Source organism: Cherax quadricarinatus, chromosome 35 (assembly GCF_038502225.1).
Source record: "Cherax quadricarinatus isolate ZL_2023a chromosome 35, ASM3850222v1, whole genome shotgun sequence".
Classification (NCBI taxonomy): domain Eukaryota; kingdom Metazoa; phylum Arthropoda; class Malacostraca; order Decapoda; family Parastacidae; genus Cherax; species Cherax quadricarinatus.
Window position 1 is genome coordinate 925519 of NC_091326.1, and position 21153 is coordinate 946671.

The 21153-nt window shown below is 42.3% G+C and overlaps 1 protein-coding gene across 3 annotated transcripts in view; it reads right to left on the bottom strand.

Annotated features, from left to right (window-relative positions):
• Nucleotides 1-21153, bottom strand: part of LOC128695180 (histamine H1 receptor-like) — a 275419-nt gene that overhangs the window by 190500 nt on the left and 63766 nt on the right. Inside the window, exon 1 of one of the 3 annotated variants that reach the window (XM_070091272.1) lies at nucleotides 1-1168. This exon is cut by the window's left edge and continues 302 nt beyond it. The exons of the other annotated variants lie outside the window; for them this stretch is intronic. The gene's annotated coding sequence lies outside the window, so the exon portion shown is untranslated. Of the gene's footprint in view, nucleotides 1169-21153 lie in introns of those variants that run through there. 3 annotated transcript variants of the gene reach the window in all.

The window sequence follows — 21153 nt, forward strand, 5'->3', positions numbered from 1 at the left end:
GTTCCAACCACTGAAGTCTTCCCACACTGCTGTTCCAACCACTGAATTCTTCCTACACTGCTGCTCCAACCACTGAAGTCTTCCTACACTACTGCTGTTCCAACCACTGAAGTCTTCCTACACTGCTGCTGTTCCAACCACTGAAATCTTCCCACACTGCTGTTCAAACCACATAAGTCTTCCCACACTGCTGTTCCAACCACTGAAGTCTTATTACACTGCTGTTCCAACCACTAAAGTCTTCCTACACTGCTGCTATTCCAACCAGTGAAGTCTTCCCACACTGCTGTTCCAACCACTGAAGTCTTCCTACACTGCTGTTCCAACCAGTGAAGTCTTCCTACACTGCTGTTCCAACCACTGAAGTCTTCCTACACTGCTGTTCCAACCAGTGAAGTCTTCCCACACTGCTGTTCCAACCACTGAAGTCTTCCTACACTGCTGTTCCAACCAGTGAAGTCTTCCTACACTGCTGTTCCAACCACTGAAGTCTTCCTACACTGCTGTTCCAACCAGTGAAGTCTTCCTACACTGCTGTTCCAACCACTGAAGTCTTCCTACACTGCTGTTCCAACCAGTGAAGTCTTCCCACACTGCTGTTCCAACCACTGAAATCTTCCCACACTGCTGTTCCAACCACTTAAGTCTTCCTACACTGCTGTTCCAACCACTGAAGTCTTCCTACACTGCTGTTCCAACCACTGAAGTCTTCCTACACTGCTGTTCCAACCACTGAAGTCTTCCTACACTGCTGTTCCAACCACTAAAGTTTTCCTACACTGCTGTTCCAACCACTAAAGTTTTCCTACACTGCTGTTTTCTACCACAGTCAATGCTGTTTTTACAGCGACGTAACACCTTTTATTGCTGTTTTTTCTGCTCACAATTTACTTGCAGCTCAAACAGTTTCCCGTTTGTTTTGCCAGCTACTATTGTGATTAGCGTCTGTTATTGCCAGCTACTGTTGCAACAAGCGCCTGTTATTACCAGGTACTGTTGCAAGGAGCGCTTGTTATCACAACTACTGTTGTAATGAGTGCCTGTTATCACAGCTACTGTTGCAACGAGCGCTTGTTATTGCCAGTTACTGTTGCAACGAGCGCCTATTATTACAGTATTTGGGGCAAAAGTCTAAACTATTTACAGTATTTAGCTGAGAGAAGATAATGGCCTCAACTGCCTCTCTGAAATTATCCTTCAACACTTGAAGTTCTGTAATTGTAAACGTTAGAATTTTTATGTAATACCTAGTGTACTTGTGTATAAAAAGATTACTTTGTATTGTCCAGAAAAAAAAATTATTCCACTTTGGGAGGATATTACCGACATTGGGATAAAAAAAAAAACAAGGGAAAGAAACTTTGTGCATTTTCGACTACCAACTGAGGTTATATGCTGACGAGGACCTATTTTGGAGGTCAATATATTGACAAACTTTCTTGTTTTTCTCTCCATCATAAAATGTGGACGATCTTTTCCACAATTTAGAAACCATTTTCCAATACAATAGACACCGCTGGACAGAGTCAGTGTGTGCCTATCACTTTTACCACCTCCTCCAATTATAATTTATCAGAAGGAAATTATATATATATATATATATATATATATATATATATATATATATATATATATATATATCTTATTGCATATATATATATATATATATATATATATATATATATATATATATATATATATATATATATAAAGACGATTAAATTATTAAATTAAACTTAAATTTCTGTCACGTAGAGGAACTGACAGAGAGTGACACATAAAGTATATATTGTGTGGTCATGTGTTTAAAACGAGAGAAAGAGAGAGGGGGGGATCGCACAGTGGAATCAGAAAGAGATAGGAATCACACAGAGAGGAATGAAACACAGAATCACGCATATCTGAATCACGCAGAGAGGAATGAGATAGAGAATCACATAGATGAATCAGAGATACAGTCCTCTATATCTCTGATTCATCACACAAAAAGGTATTGCAAAGAGACATCAGAGAGAGAAGCATTAGACAGAGGCATCCAAGAACATATATAAATACATCAAAGATCGTCGCCACAACACCACATACGCTACACTGACCAACTTGAAAATAACAATCAAATATATAACTAGAAATTTAAAAAAAAAAAAAGTTCCCAACATACATTAAACCTAAACAATAATATTCATCCCTGGTGCGGTGTCCACACTACACCAAATACATAAGATGCTAAAAAATCGGTTACAAGACCTGAGAAATACCAACTATTAAGAAAGATTGAACACTGAGAATGACCTCGTTGTCTGGAATGGGAAAGAGGAGGGAAGTTCACAGCGTGGAGTATGAGGTGATAACAGGATGCGACAGGATAAAAAAGGAAATTGAAGGTTCTAACAGGACAAGGTTTAAGCTCTGTGAAGGGGTTTGAAGCTAGACATAGAGAGACACATAGGCTCTTTATTGTGATATTGGTCAAAATAATGATAGTGATCACAAGAAGTGACCTACACTGGCAATGATCACAATAACAGAGACCTACAATGACAGTGATTACAATAACTGTCATATACAATGACATTGACCACAATAACAGTGACCTACAATGACAATGAACACAATAACAGTGATCTACAATGACAATTATCCCAATAACAGTGACCTACAATGACAGTGATCACAATAACAGTGACCTACGATGATAGTGATCACTGTAACAGTGACCTACGATTACAGTGATCACGAAGGCATAGATCGACACCAGAGTCATTACTCGACACTAACGTCATGGGTCGACACAGAAGTCATGGGTCGACTCAGAAGTCATGGGTCGACTCAGAAGTCATGGGTCGACTTATGAGAAAATAACTCAGAAAGCCACTTACTACAAGCTTCTTGTTTGTAGTTTACAAGTCAGGAAACCACAATTACTGAGCCATGAGTTAGAAAGTGGTGCCCAGGGGTCTGTAAATGGTGTCTAGGAGTCAGTAAGTGGTGTCCAGGGGTAAGTTTTGTCCAGGGGTCAGTAAGTGGTGCTTATGAGTGGGTCAGCAAGTAGTGTTCATGGGTGAGTGTTCATTCCCACATGTTAACACTAATAACAAGTTAGAACTAACAGAGGAAGCGTCCTAACTCAGAGACTAACAAGAAAGTCAAACCAATCAGAGATGAATGTGCAGATCTAAGATGGGAGGACAAACAAAAGGATAGTAAGACAGAACAATATCTTATGTATCAAATATTTTAAGGATATTATTCAAGAAACAAATGAATGTGAGAATAAGGTAATGTGAGAATAAGACAAACTATGACTAGTGGACGAGAGAAAAACTGTGCTCAGTGACAAGAGGGAAAAAAAATGTCTGGAAAAAAGGGGTAGAAGAGAGCAACAAGTATTAGTACTTGTTCCTATAATGTTTTTAATTTATAGAAATTACTTGATATAAAGAGTAAAACCTATATAAACATTTCTGTAGAAACAAATTATGAATACTATTGAGAATCATTGCAAGAAAATTTAGATAAGTTAACTGAGTGATAGATCAATAATTTAAGTAGATAATTGCAATGTAATAAAAAGGGAGACAGCGATAATAATCACTGTAATCATTATAATTATCAATGTATTGTTTATGTGACCGATTATAATCGGTCACATAAACAATACATTGTTATAAAGTTATTGAGCGTCACACAGATGGATCTAAGAAAAAAATATACGCAAAACTTGCAATGGGAAGATCACATTATTGAAATCGTGAGAAAACTCGTATATTACCCTAACATAAAAATATTTTGCAGATATAAGGATGAGGAAATGCTAGCGAATCTGTTCACTGCTTATAAGATCATTAAAGAATACAAGAAAATACAGAACAGATGTTTAGTACTAGCAACAGCAACAACAAGAGGTTACAGGTGTAAACGTTGCCCAAAGAATTCTGGAGAGCTTTTCATTATAAATAGAATAGTGGACTACTAGAATGAGATCCAGGAAATGGGAAGTGCTGTATCACTAGAAACTTTAAACGACTGGATGATAAATTAAACACTGAAGACAGACAATACGAGCATTACTCTGCCCTTACACCTGCACACAGGTAATAACAAGCAAATCGAGAAAAAACACTCAATTTTAAACTGAGTAATGATCATTCATAACACATTTATGTCGTGGGTTGAGGCACCCAACTGTTTCAGCATATTGAGACGTCTCGCTGAATCTGAGAAATAATAATACCAGCATCTAGGAACTAGTACTAGCCTCTGGAGACTGGTGCCAGCCTCTGGGACCGGAACCAGCATTTAAAAACTAGCACTAGCATCTGGGGACTGATACCAGCATCTGGGAACTGATATCAACATGTGGGGACTAACAAGAGAATCAGAGAACTAGTACCACGGAGGAGACAACATCATTATTCTAACGCCAGTAAGAGAGGGGTGTTAATGGTAGCAATGAACCACAGTACTGTTCTCCTTGAAACAGAAGCATCTCGTGCGACATGAAAAACAGATTATATCACCATTCCTAAATGTCACAATTGAGGAGGAAGATTGTCTAGATGCCTTCTATTTGTATCATGTCAAGAAGTCTTGTCCACTGGATAATGATGACACAACACCAATATTTTCATGAGATTGACTGTAAATTAATACACATGTGTGCAGGTGTTCAGGGGCAAGCCACAGGCAGGTCGACTCGAAACTCGTGTATGCGTATGTGCGCGACACGTGGTAGGTCGTGTGTGAGTGTGACATGTGGTAGGACATGTATGCGTGGCGTGGTGTGGTTGTCGCGGGAGTGTGCAGAGGCCTCGGTGTCTGCTGGACTACTGAGACTCGACATCAGCTTTCCTTCACTTGATGGTGCAGCGCGCATGCCATGGCCACACGCTGATCTTTCCTTGTTCCAAGCCTCGTTCTGTAGAGTACTATTACGTTCCTAAGTGTTTACCTATTATACAGCGTTTTCAAGTCATCCACATTTGTCAGAGACCTGTTCTTTGACGTCACAGGTCACTGTAACTCGTCAGAGTACCATTATAGTACATATATTAGAATACGATCAGTCACTTGTAATTTATTCGTGTCCAAGAATGTTGAGTGTTTTCCATGGTTTCTGAGCACAGTCCACACCCGTCCTCTGACATCCAGGTACACGTAGATTATATAAGACACAACCATGTGCCTCATCTCAATCGTGTTGCATTTCCAAGCTATTCTTGGATGAATCCAAAGAACAGGTGGAGGCTGCCATGTAGCGTGTAATTGCAAAGTAGAGTTTCTGGACACTGAGTTCTAGCTCTTGGGACCGCCTGTTAACATTTAGTGGAGTGATGCAGTCTGCTCTTATTATAAATGTGGTGTATGATGTTGCTCATCGGTCCTTCAATCTTGTTTTAACGTTAATGTTTCCTGATATTCTTGCTCATCCGGGTTTTGAATTTTATGTAAACACTTTATAGTTTTCTCACTGATAGCCAGTGTTCCATATCCCAAGAGTATAATACATGTCGTAATCATGTCTCCTCTATCTTCAAGAGCCGTGAGGGTCAACTCTTACAGCCTCTACAGCTTTCGTTTTTCAGTACCGGCACTTGCCTGGGGTGAATATTTGATACTTTTCTATTTTTTTATGTGAAGGTTCCACGTTAATACTGCAAGTTGAAGAATGAGACTTATATAAAGTACATATTGAACAGCACTCTGCTCTTGAAAGATCGCTATTACTGTTGATTTACCGTCATGCATGTCTGTTATGTATCATTGGAAGAAGAAAGCCTAAAAATGGTTAACTAAGTACTTCTTGTTTCTACTCTTACCTCATTATTATCTTAATCTTCTTCCTCTTCTTTCTTCTCCATGGTTTGTTTCCCCCTGTGACAACTTCTGAAGGTCTATCAGGATTATCCTCAAACTTTGAGAGACTTTATATCTTAATAAAGCGAAGTTTGGGATTGTTATTGGGCATTGCGGGGTCTATATTTGCCAATTTTGGGATTCAGTTTTTTGAGGGACAATTACTTACCGTTCTGAAGCACCAATATCTCAATACAGTGTATGTTTTCTGACCCCAGGTAATGCTCCGGGTGTTCTCTGACGCCAAGTGATGCTCCGGGTGTTTTCTGACCCCAGGTGATGCTCTGGGTGTTCTCTGACCCCAGATAACGCTCCGGGTGTTCTCTGACCCCAGGTAATGCTCCGGGTGTTTTGTGACCCCCAGGTGACGCTCCGGATATTCGAATCTCAAAATCAAACGTAACTTGCCATCATTTGTGCCAGGATGATGTAGCTATTAATTGGTGAATAATGCTTTCAAAGGAAGAAGGCATTTCTCTCTCTCTACCCCTCTCTCTCTCTCTCTCTCTCTCTCTCTCTCTCTCTCTCTCTCTCTACCTCTCTCACTCTTCACCAGTGCTACAGTACACAATATCATCCAATACTGTTACTAGTTTTGAAAATCTGATGGGAATTACTGTTTAATGCTTTAAATGTTGTTACACAAACAATATTATTCTCAAACAAGCTGTGTCATGCACTTGCTCTCGCAATGAATCCAATCACAGAGCAGTTCATAACACAACCTAATGTATCACGGAGGTGTTAAGTCCAGGATCACAATACAATAGTGTACAACGGAGACGTTAAGTCCAGGATTACAATACAATAGTGAATCACGGAGGTGTTAAGTCCAGGATTACAATACAATAGGTATCACGTACATCAAAATGCGATTATAGGTTTGTACCAAGTTGTTTCAGTGGGTTGAGCTAATTCTTTGTGTTGGAAGAGTTAAACTCCATCTCTTGGTCAGTTATCTAATTAGCTGTCTTTGAGGAGGCTGCCAAGCATCTGGCACTACTACTCAGCAGTTTGGTGTCTGCTGCTGATCTAACTGACTTGGAGATGGTTTGGTTCCAACAACCTTCTAACTCACTTCTACACATCATATTAACGCTCCCAAAACTTAATACACATAGAAAACACTGACCTGTACGTCTTAATGTGCTCCTACTGGGACGAGTATGAGAGGAAGGCAAGGAATCAGTTCTAAGTTCAATTCCCGCGACGCTTTGTTTCCTTGTGATAAACGGAGAATGTTGAAATATTTTGTGATGCTTCTATCAAATAGTTTGTTTTGTTTGTGATGCTTTTATCAAATATTTTGTATTGTTTGTGATGCTTTTATCAAATATTTTTTCTTCTTTGTGATGCTTCTATCAAATATTTTAATTAATTTTTTACTCGGTATTTTTAGTACCTTTAAAGTTAGTTTATTTTTCAGAGAAGTGTCAGAAAGCTGGAAGTTCAAAACTATATAACATCGCTCGTCCGCCATCACATATATTCTTCTATAAAATTTTATAAACTTGTTTACGAGATTTTAATTAAATCCTAAAAACTCCTAAAATTCAGAATATTAAGCCTAACTTCAATTTTTCTCACACAAACTTTATATGTAAGATTGCAACACACAGCCTGACCTTGCATGTAAGAGTGCAACACAGCCTGACCTTGCATGTAAGAGTGCAACACAGCCTGATCTTGCATGTAAGAGTGCAACACACAGCCTGATCTTGCATGTAAGAGTGCAACACACAGCCTGACCTTGCATGTAAGAGTGCAACACAGCCTGACCTTGCATGTAAGAGTGCAACACAGCCTGACCTTGCATGTAAGAGTGCAACACAGCCTGATCTTGCATGTAAGAGTGCAACACACAGCCTGACCTTGCATGTAAGAGTGCAACACACAGCCTGACCTTGCATGTAAGAGTGCAACACAGCCTGATCTTCCATGTAAGAGTGCAACACAGCCTGACCTTGCATGTAAGAGTGCAACACACAGCCTGACCTTGCATGTAAGAGTGCAACACAGCCTGACCTTGCATGTAAGAGTGCAACACAGCCTGACCTTGCATGTAAGAGTGCAACACAGCCTGACCTTGCATGTAAGAGTGCAACACAGCCTGATCTTGCATGTAAGATTGCAACACACAGTCTGATCTTGCATGTAAGAGTGCAACACAGCCTGACCTTGCATGTAAGAGTGCAACACAGCCTGACCTTGCATGTAAGAGTGCAACACACAGCCTGATCTTGCATGTAAGAGTGCAACACACAGCCTGATCTTGCATGTAAGAGTGCAACACAGCCTGATCTTGCATGTAAGAGTGCAACACAGCCTGATCTTGCATGTAAGATTGCAACACACAGTCTGATCTTGCATGTAAGAGTGCAACACAGCCTGACCTTGCATGTAAGAGTGCAACACAGCCTGACCTTGCATGTAAGAGTGCAACACACAGCCTGACCTTGCATGTAAGAGTGCAACACACAGCCTGACCTTGCATGTAAGAGTGCAACACAGCCTGATCTTGCATGTAAGAGTGCAACACACAGCCTGACCTTGCATGTAAGAGTGCAACACACAGCCTGACCCTGCATGAAACAGTGCAACACACAGCCTGACCTTGCATGTAACAGTGCAACACACAGCCTGACCTTGCATGTAACAGTGCAACACACAGCCTGACCTTGCATGTAACAGTGCAACACACAGCCTGACCTTGCATGTAACAGTGCAACACACAGCCTGACCTTTCATGTAACAGTGCAACACACAGCCTGACCTTGCATGTAAGAGTGCAACACACAGCCTGACCTTGCATATAAGAGTGCAACACAGCCTGACCTTGCATGTAAGAGTGCACCACACAGCCTGAGCTTGCATGTAAGAGTGCACCACACAGCCTGACCTTGCATGTAACAGTGCAACACACAGCCTGACCTTGTATGTAAGAGTGCAACACACAGCCTGACCTTGCATATAAGAGTGCAACACAGCCTGACCTTGCATGTAAGAGTGCACCACACAGCCTGACCTTGCATGTAAGAGTGCACCACACAGCTTGACCTTGCATGTAAGAGTGCAACACACAGCCTGACCTTGTATGTAAGAGTGCAACACACAGCCTGACCTTGCATATAAGAGTGCAACACAGCCTGACCTTGCATGTAAGAGTGCACCACACAGCCTGACCTTGCATGTAAGAGTGCACCACACAGCCTGACCTTGCATGTAAGAGTGCAACACACAGCCTGACCTTGCATGTAACAGTGCAACACACAGCCTGACCTTGCATGTAAGAGTGCAACACAGCCTGACCTTGTATGTAAGAGTGCAACACAGCCTGACCTTGCATGTAAGAGTGCAACACACAACCTGACCTTGCATGTAAGATTGCAACACACAGTCTGATCTTGCATGTAAGAGTGCAACACAGCCTGACCTTGCATGTAAGAGTGCAACACACAGCCTGACCTTGCATGTAAGAGTGCAACACACAGCCTGACCTTGCATGTAAGAGTGCAACACACAGCCTGATCTTGCATGTAAGAGTGCAACACACAGCCTGATCTTGCATGTAAGAGTGCAACACAGCCTGATCTTGCATGTAAGAGTGCAACACAGCCTGATCTTGCATGTAAGATTGCAACACACAGTCTGATCTTGCATGTAAGAGTGCAACACAGCCTGACCTTGCATGTAAGAGTGCAACACAGCCTGACCTTGCATGTAAGAGTGCAACACACAGCCTGACCTTGCATGTAAGAGTGCAACACACAGCCTGACCTTGCATGTAAGAGTGCAACACAGCCTGATCTTGCATGTAAGAGTGCAACACACAGCCTGACCTTGCATGTAAGAGTGCAACACACAGCCTGACCCTGCATGAAACAGTGCAACACACAGCCTGACCTTGCATGTAACAGTGCAACACACAGCCTGACCTTGCATGTAACAGTGCAACACACAGCCTGACCTTGCATGTAACAGTGCAACACACAGCCTGACCTTGCATGTAACAGTGCAACACACAGCCTGACCTTGCATGTAACAGTGCAACACACAGCCTGACCTTGCATGTAAGAGTGCAACACACAGCCTGACCTTGCATGTAAGAGTGCAACACAGCCTGACCTTGCATGTAAGAGTGCACCACACAGCCTGAGCTTGCATGTAAGAGTGCACCACACAGCCTGACCTTGCATGTAACAGTGCAACACACAGCCTGACCTTGCATGTAAGAGTGCACCACACAGCCTGACCTTGCATGTAAGAGTGCACCACACAGCTTGACCTTGCATGTAAGAGTGCAACACACAGCCTGACCTTGTATGTAAGAGTGCAACACACAGCCTGACCTTGCATATAAGAGTGCAACACAGCCTGACCTTGCATGTAAGAGTGCACCACACAGCCTGACCTTGCATGTAAGAGTGCACCACACAGCCTGACCTTGCATATAAGAGTGCAACACACAGCCTGACCTTGCATGTAACAGTGCAACACACAGCCTGACCTTGCATGTAAGAGTGCAACACAGCCTGACCTTGTATGTAAGAGTGCAACACAGCCTGACCTTGCATGTAAGAGTGCAACACACAACCTGACCTTGCATGTAAGATTGCAACACACAGTCTGATCTTGCATGTAAGAGTGCAACACAGCCTGACCTTGCATGTAAGAGTGCAACACACAGCCTGACCTTGCATGTAAGAGTGCAACACACAGCCTGACCTTGCATGTAAGAGTGCAACACACAGCCTGATCTTGCATGTAAGAGTGCAACACACAGCCTGATCTTGCATGTAAGAGTGCAACACAGCCTGATCTTGCATGTAAGAGTGCAACACAGCCTGATCTTGCATGTAAGATTGCAACACACAGTCTGATCTTGCATGTAAGAGTGCAACACAGCCTGACCTTGCATGTAAGAGTGCAACACAGCCTGACCTTGCATGTAAGAGTGCAACACACAGCCTGACCTTGCATGTAAGAGTGCAACACACAGCCTGACCTTGCATGTAAGAGTGCAACACAGCCTGATCTTGCATGTAAGAGTGCAACACACAGCCTGACCTTGCATGTAAGAGTGCAACACACAGCCTGACCCTGCATGAAACAGTGCAACACACAGCCTGACCTTGCATGTAACAGTGCAACACACAGCCTGACCTTGCATGTAACAGTGCAACACACAGCCTGACCTTGCATGTAACAGTGCAACACACAGCCTGACCTTGCATGTAACAGTGCAACACACAGCCTGACCTTGCATGTAACAGTGCAACACACAGCCTGACCTTGCATGTAACAGTGCAACACACAGCCTGACCTTGCATATAAGAGTGCAACACAGCCTGACCTTGCATGTAAGAGTGCACCACACAGCCTGAGCTTGCATGTAAGAGTGCACCACACAGCCTGACCTTGCATGTAACAGTGCAACACACAGCCTGACCTTGTATGTAAGAGTGCAACACACAGCCTGACCTTGCATATAAGAGTGCAACACAGCCTGACCTTGCATGTAAGAGTGCACCACACAGCCTGACCTTGCATGTAAGAGTGCACCACACAGCTTGACCTTGCATGTAAGAGTGCAACACACAGCCTGACCTTGTATGTAAGAGTGCAACACACAGCCTGACCTTGCATATAAGAGTGCAACACAGCCTGACCTTGCATGTAAGAGTGCACCACACAGCCTGACCTTGCATGTAAGAGTGCACCACACAGCCTGACCTTGCATGTAAGAGTGCAACACACAGCCTGACCTTGCATGTAACAGTGCAACACACAGCCTGACCTTGCATGTAAGAGTGCAACACAGCCTGACCTTGTATGTAAGAGTGCAACACAGCCTGACCTTGCATGTAAGAGTGCAACACACAACCTGACCTTGCATGTAACAGTGCAACACACAGCCTGACCTTGCATGTAAGAGTGCAACACACAGCCTGACCTTGCATGTAACAGTGCAACACACAGCCTGACCTTGCATGTAAGAGTGCAACACACAGCCTGACCTTGCATGTAACAGTGCAACACACAGCCTGACCTTGCATGTAAGAGTGCAACACACAGCCTGACCTTGCATGTAAGAGTGCAACACACAGCCTGACCTTGCATATAAGAGTGCAACACAGCCTGACCTTGCATGTAAGAGTGCACCACACAGCCTGAGCTTGCATGTAAGAGTGCACCACACAGCCTGACCTTGCATGTAACAGTGCAACACACAGCCTGACCTTGCATGTAAGAGTGCACCACACAGCCTGACCTTGCATGTAAGAGTGCACCACACAGCTTGACCTTGCATGTAAGAGTGCAACACACAGCCTGACCTTGTATGTAAGAGTGCAACACACAGCCTGACCTTGCATATAAGAGTGCAACACAGCCTGACCTTGCATGTAAGAGTGCACCACACAGCCTGACCTTGCATGTAAGAGTGCACCACACAGCCTGACCTTGCATATAAGAGTGCAACACACAGCCTGACCTTGCATGTAACAGTGCAACACACAGCCTGACCTTGCATGTAAGAGTGCAACACAGCCTGACCTTGTATGTAAGAGTGCAACACAGCCTGACCTTGCATGTAAGAGTGCAACACACAACCTGACCTTGCATGTAAGATTGCAACACACAGTCTGATCTTGCATGTAAGAGTGCAACACAGCCTGACCTTGCATGTAAGAGTGCAACACACAGCCTGACCTTGCATGTAAGAGTGCAACACACAGCCTGACCTTGCATGTAAGAGTGCAACACACAGCCTGATCTTGCATGTAAGAGTGCAACACACAGCCTGATCTTGCTTGTAAGAGTGCAACACAGCCTGATCTTGCATGTAAGAGTGCAACACAGCCTGATCTTGCATGTAAGATTGCAACACACAGTCTGATCTTGCATGTAAGAGTGCAACACAGCCTGACCTTGCATGTAAGAGTGCAACACAGCCTGACCTTGCATGTAAGAGTGCAACACACAGCCTGACCTTGCATGTAAGAGTGCAACACACAGCCTGACCTTGCATGTAAGAGTGCAACACAGCCTGATCTTGCATGTAAGAGTGCAACACACAGCCTGACCTTGCATGTAAGAGTGCAACACACAGCCTGACCCTGCATGAAACAGTGCAACACACAGCCTGACCTTGCATGTAACAGTGCAACACACAGCCTGACCTTGCATGTAACAGTGCAACACACAGCCTGACCTTGCATGTAACAGTGCAACACACAGCCTGACCTTGCATGTAACAGTGCAACACACAGCCTGACCTTGCATGTAACAGTGCAACACACAGCCTGACCTTGCATGTAAGAGTGCAACACACAGCCTGACCTTGCATATAAGAGTGCAACACAGCCTGACCTTGCATGTAAGAGTGCACCACACAGCCTGAGCTTGCATGTAAGAGTGCACCACACAGCCTGACCTTGCATGTAACAGTGCAACACACAGCCTGACCTTGTATGTAAGAGTGCAACACACAGCCTGACCTTGCATATAAGAGTGCAACACAGCCTGACCTTGCATGTAAGAGTGCACCACACAGCCTGACCTTGCATGTAAGAGTGCACCACACAGCTTGACCTTGCATGTAAGAGTGCAACACACAGCCTGACCTTGTATGTAAGAGTGCAACACACAGCCTGACCTTGCATATAAGAGTGCAACACAGCCTGACCTTGCATGTAAGAGTGCACCACACAGCCTGACCTTGCATGTAAGAGTGCACCACACAGCCTGACCTTGCATGTAAGAGTGCAACACACAGCCTGACCTTGCATGTAACAGTGCAACACACAGCCTGACCTTGCATGTAAGAGTGCAACACAGCCTGACCTTGTATGTAAGAGTGCAACACAGCCTGACCTTGCATGTAAGAGTGCAACACACAACCTGACCTTGCATGTAACAGTGCAACACACAGCCTGACCTTGCATGTAAGAGTGCAACACACAGCCTGACCTTGCATGTAACAGTGCAACACACAGCCTGACCTTGCATGTAAGAGTGCAACACACAGCCTGACCTTGCATGTAACAGTGCAACACACAGCCTGACCTTGCATGTAAGAGTGCAACACACAGCCTGACCTTGCAGAAAGTGCTGGACAAGTTTCCTAAAAGTGAACTTTCTAGTAGGAAATTGAACCACTTTTTCTTGTTGTTGTTGGGGTTATAAGACTGCTATCGTATTTAATAGTCATAATGCTCTCCTTACTCTCTCGTTATATATGTATATATATATATATATATATATATATATATATATATATATATATATATATATATATATATATATATATATGTATATATATATATATATATATATATATATATATATCACACACACAAAGGGAGGTATAACTGCGCTACATGTCAAGCAATTATAATAAATCCTCAATAATTTTTCTCAATCATGAAATATATCTTAGTTCGTTATCATAAATATGCTAATATACTGCCTGTGTATTTGGTATAACACTCGCCTCTGGTATATATATATATATATATATATATACATGTATATATATATATATATATATATATATATATATATATATATATATATATATATATATACATGTATATATACATTCAGGTGAATGGGAAGGGACCAGCACTAAAGCTATTATCACACTACCATATATACCTGTCACGAATACTTTAATACCTTAAATAAAGATTAAACTCTGAGACATACACCTCTGGTAGGAAACTCTGAGACATACATCTCTGGCTGAGACATACACCTCTGGCTGAGACATACACCTCTGGCTGAGACATACACCTCTGGCTGAGACATACACCTCTGGCTGAGACATACACCTCTGGCTGAGACATACATCTCTGGCTGAGACATACATCTCTGGCTGAGACATACACCTCTGGCTGAGACATACATCTCTGGCTGAGACATACACCTCTGGCTGAGACATACATCTCTGGCTGAGACATACACCTCTGATAGTAAACTCTGAGACATACACTTCTGGAAGAAAACTGTGAAAGTAACCTCCGAGAATACAGTCCCTTGACACTAGCATAATGCTAAATATAACCTGAAACAAAATACTTTGTCAAGGATTATATTACATTATATATATTACATTATATAAGTATAATATTAGCAGAGCTAGATGAGCTGGAAAAAACTGTTTTGCTGCAAAATTCATAAATCCATATAGAATATTTACTTATATTTACTTATATTTACTTATCATCACTTTCAATTTTTCAGTAAAAGTAAACAAGTGACCATAAGTAACTTTGCTCACTTCTGTCTAAAATACTCCCAGATATCCTAGTACTAGTCCCAGATATCCTAGTACTAGTCCCAGATATCCTAGTACTAGTCCCATATATCCTAGTACTAGTCACAGATATCCTAGTACTAGTCCCAGATATCCTAGTACTAGTCCCAGATATCCTAGTACTAGTCCCAGATATCCTAGTACTAGTCCCAGATATCCTAGTACTAGTCCCAGATATCATAGTACTAGTCCCAGATATCCTAGTACTAGTCCCAGATATCCTAGTACTAGTCCCAGATATCCTAGTACTAGTCCCAGATATCCTAGTACTAGTCACAGATATCATAGTACTAGTCCCAGATATCCTAGTACTAGTCCCAGATATCCTAGTACTAGTCACAGATATCCTAGTACTAGTCACAGATATCCTAGTACTAGTCACAGATATCCTAGTACTAGTCCCAGATATCCTAGTACTAGTCACAGATATCCTAGTACTAGTCACAGATATCCTAGTACTAGTCCCAGATATCCTAGTACTAGTCCCAGATATCCTAGTACTAGTCCCAGATATCCTAGTACTAGTCCCAGATATCCTAGTACTAGTCACAGATATCCTAGTACTAGTCACAGATATCCTAGTACTAGTCCCAGATATCCTAGTACTAGTCCCAGATATCCTAGTACTAGTCCCAGATATCCTAGTACTAGTCCCAGATATCCTAGTACTAGTCACAGATATCCTAGTACTAGTCACAGATATCCTAGTACTAGTCACAGATATCCTAGTACTAGTCCCAGATATCCTAGTACTAGTCACAGATATCCTAGTACTAGTCCCAGATATCCTAGTACTAGTCCCAGATATCCTAGTACTAGTCACAGATATCCTAGTACTAGTCCCAGATATCCTAGTACTAGTCCCAGATATCCTAGTACTAGTCCCAGATATCCTAGTACTAGTCACAGATATCCTAGTACTAGTCCCAGATATCCTAGTACTAGTCACAGATATCCTAGTACTAGTCACAGATATCCTAGTACTAGTCCCAGATATCCTAGTACTAGTCCCAGATATCCTAGTACTAGTCACAGATATCCTAGTACTAGTCCCAGATATCCTAGTACTAGTCACAGATATCCTAGTACTAGTCACAGATATCCTAGTACTAGTCCCAGATATCCTAGTACTAGTCCCAGATATCCTAGTACTAGTCACAGATATCCTAGTACTAGTCCCAGATATCCTAGTACTAGTCTCAGATATCCTAGTACTAGTCACAGATATCCTAGTACTAGTCCCAGATATCCTAGTACTAGTCCCAGATATCCTAGTACTAGTCCCAGATATCCTAGTACTAGTCACAGATATCCTAGTACTAGTCCCAGATATCCTAGTACTAGTCCCAGATACCATAGTACTAGTCCCAGGTATCTTAGTACTAGTTCCAGGTATCTTAGTACTAGTACCAGGTATCTTAGTACTAGTCCCAGGTATCTTAGTACTAGTCCCAGGTATCTTAGTACTAGTCCCATATACCATAGTACTAGTCCCAGATATCTTAGTACTAGTCCCAGGTATCTTAGTACTAGTCCCAGGTATCTTAGTACTAGTCCCAGGTATCTTAGTACTAGTCCCAGATACCATAGTACTAGTCCCAGGTATCCTAGTACTAGTCCCAGATACCATAGTACGAGTCCGAGGTATCTTAGTGCTAGTCCCAGGTATCTTAGTACTAGTCCCAGGTATCTTAGTACTAGTCCCAGATACCATAATACTAGTCACAGATACCATAGTACTAGTCACAGATACCATAGTACTAGTCCCAGGTATTATGTACTAGTCCCAGGTATCTTAGTACTAGTCTCAGATACCATAGTACTAGTCCCAGATATCTTAGTACTAGTCCCAGATATCTTAGTACTAGTCCCAGATATTTTAGTACTAGTCCCAGATACCATAGTACTAGTCCCAGGTATCTTAGTACTAGTCCCAGATATCTTAGTACTAGTCCCAGATATCTTAGTACTAGTCCCAGATACCATAGTACTAGTCCCAGGTATCTTAGTACTAGTCCCAGATATCTTAGTACTAGTCCCAGAAACCATAGTACTAGTCCCAGGTATCTTAGTACTAGTCCCAGATACCATAGTACTAGTCCCAGATACCATAGTACTAGTCCCAGATACCATAGTACTAGTCCCAGGTATCTTAGTACTAGTCCCAGGTATCTTAGTACTAGTTCCGGATACCATAGTACTTGTCCCAGATACCATAGTACTAGTCCCAGATATCTTAGTACTAGGCCCAAATATCTTAGTACTAGTACCAGTACTTGTCGCAAATATCTTAGTACTTGTCGCAAATATCTTAGTATTGACCTCACTTCTCTAAAATCTTGCATAGTTATTTCCCTATATATGTAGTTGAATTTTACACTACTATGAGGGTAAGAGCAGCAGCTGGAGAATCATTCTGCAAATATAGTATTCAACTGGTAACTAAGGTAAAATAAACTACACTCATGTTAGGTCAACAACTACATCAGGATGATCAGGTAGAAGTGGGCGAACCAGGTTATAATAGTAGAAGTAGGTAGAAGTGGCAGTGGTAGAAGTAGCAGTGGTTGTCACAGTAGTGGTGTGCATCCATCTGCTCAACAGCAGCCATAAGTAGAACTAGTGTAGTATATTCCCTAGTACCCTAGTACATACACCTCTGTGAGTAGTTATGATAGTAACAGTACTAATACGCAGAGATAGTTGTAGCCCAAGTCTACTATCCGCTTCCACCTCGTGTAAATTCTGATATTTTTCCAATATATCAGCAGTGGTGGATGGGAGAATGAGGAGAGATTCTTGTGATTTACTCTCCTTCAAACACAGAGATAAAACATGATAATCTTTCACCAACACAGGAGATTATAACGACCTCTGCTATCTATCTTGCCCAGTTACATGAATGTTCTCCCACGAACCTATATGTACGCCTATGTAATGCCATGTATTCCCATGTACCCCCCTGTACCCTCATATATTACCATGTACCACATGTACTCCTGTGTCCTGCCATGTACCCCTGTGTACCCTCATGTACTCCCGTGTACCCTTATGTACTCCCATGTACCCTCATTTACTCCCATGTACCCTCATGTACTCCCGTGTACCCTTATGTACTCCCATGTACCCTCATGTACTCCCATGTACCCTCATGTACTCCCGTGTACCCTTATGTACTCCCATGTACCCTCATGTACTCCCATGTACCCCCGGTCCTGCCATGTACCTCCAAGTACTCTCATGTACTCTCGCGTATATAACACCAAAACGCTGGTAGTGAAACAAACGTATTAACAACACTACAGAAGAACTACAAGAGAAACAATCCTTCAAAGAGGTTGCCGTGATGTTGCTGAACGGCTCTTGATCCAAGGAATTACACCCTTCTCCTTCTTCGGATCATCTCTGATTATTATATATTTCTCAGGTCTTCATGAACCTACTGATTCAGCGCTTCTTCATTTAATAATAATAATAATAATAATAATAATAATAATAATAATAATAATAATTATTATTATTATTATTATTATTATTATTATTATTATTATTATTATTATACTTTTTCAGGAAACATTGAAAGGGGAGATGTAATATAAGCATCAATGTCATTTTTTTAACACAGAATTTGCATGGAAATAACCAGGATGGTCAATACTTGTGTGTCAGTAAGGCGAATACATTTTTTATTCATTGTAGAAATAATTATATGACTTTGTGTGTGTGTGTGTGTGTGTGTACAGTGAACGCTTCTTACTCTCAAGTCTGACTGCCAACCTTTGGACTTGCTTGTAGTTGATCAGGCGTGAGATGTATGCTGGTGCGGCATATTCTGTATCTGAAATTTATTCCCCATTCTGTCATCCTGCGCATGCCGCCATCCTGCCTATGCTTCCATCCTTCCCACTCTCTAATCCCGCTCATTCTTCCATACTGCAGAATATCCCATCCTCACTACCTCCCCATTCAGCACCTCACTCGTTATGAGTGCGGATGAATGGCAGGTGATGCAATTAGTCACATGATACCCAGCAGTATCAGGTGTTAGCAATTACGCTGCGCAACACTAGCAACAACTACCATAAACAACTGCCCAATGCGCGTCAAACACTGACACAATCAATAACCATCATCAATAACTACCAGGGTAACTACCCAACCAACACTAACATCACAATCTACAACCATCATCAACAACTACCAGAGTAACTACCCAACCAACCAACCAACACTAACATCACAATCTACAACCATCATCAACAACTACCAGGGTAACTACCCAACCAACACTAACATCACAATCTACAACCATCATCAACAACTACCAGGGTAACTACCCAACCAACCAACCAACACTAACATCACAATCTACAACCATCATCAACAACTACCAGAGTAACTACCCAACCAACCAATCAACACTAACATCACAATCTACAACCATCATCAACAACTACCAGGGTAACTACCCAACCAACCAACCAACACTAACATCACAATCTACAACCATCATCAACAACTACCAGGGTAACTACCCAACCAACCAATCAACACTAACATCACAATCTACAACCATCATCAACAACTACCAGAGTAACTACCCAACCAACCAATCAACACTAACATCACAATCTACAACCATCATCAACAACTACCAGAGTAACTACCCAACTAACCAACCAACACTAACATCACAATCTACAATCATCATCAACAACTACCAGAGTAACTACCCAACTAACCAACCAACACTAACATCACAATCTACAACCATCATCAACAACTACCAGAGTAACTACCCAACTAACCAAGCAACTAGCACTAACCTGTTATTTGTTAAACAGTAGGAGCTACAAGTCGTGGAGACAAACTACATACAGAGTTTCGATATAAGGTATGCTATCTTGCCAAGACACTAGGCAATAAGACAGTCTATTAAAACCCAAGAGGCAGGACCAGGAGCTATAACTCCAACTCCACCAAGCAGAACTCAGTGAATGTCAACATTAATTTACCAATATATTCAACAAAAGTTAAGGCGAGTTTCTGTTCGTAAAAAAAAAAGAGAGAGTTTTAAGGCGTTTTCAAGAAGAAAGTCGAAGTAGAATCTGAAGGAAATTTTGTCAGTGTTACAGTAGATAAATGGCTACAGTTAAGCATGGCAGACAGAAGAATATTAAATATGACATTATAACTCTGTCTGTCTGTCTCTCTCTCTCTCAGATAATTGGCTGGTTGGCTCCATGTCATGCATGTAATTAAATGTTTTCACCACCATCTTCCTCTCCCACTCTCCCTCTTCCTCTCTTCCCTTTAACTCGGGTGAGTCTTCTAACACCATCTTTGTGACTGGCACACATCTTGACCCACAAACTATCCTTATTGCAGTGGCTCTCTGTCTCGCTGCCCCTAATTCACAATAAATACGACTGCATCTGCGCCAGTGGTATGATCTGCCATAGTGTGAACTGTTTAAAGTTTCATGGTAGACACAGTTAAGAAGCCATGATACAGCCTAGTGCTAAGTCGAGAGAGAACTTGGATCTTTACTACCCAGCACTCAAGATACTCCCGCCAGCCGCCCAGAAGGGATCATAAATCATCCCTGGAAGACTGGCAGACTACTGGGGTGAGACTATGCCCTGGCTGACACCTACGTACATTCTTTATAGTGCTGATCACAGGGAAGATCACAAGCTATATGAATATAGGGACTTAATCCAACAAGACCACTTTGTCGCTACAGGATCACAAACCCTTGGTAGTGACAGATGGTGGTGAGAACACGTGGTAATGACAGGTGGTGGTGGTGAGAACAGGTGGTAATGACAGGTGGTGGTGGTGAGAACAGGTGGTAATGACAGGTGGTGGTGGTGAGAGCAAGTGGTAATGACAGATGGTGGTGGTGAGAACAGGTGGTAATGAGAGCAGTATAGGCGCCAGCCAACTGGAACATTACTTTCACAAGTTCCTAACAT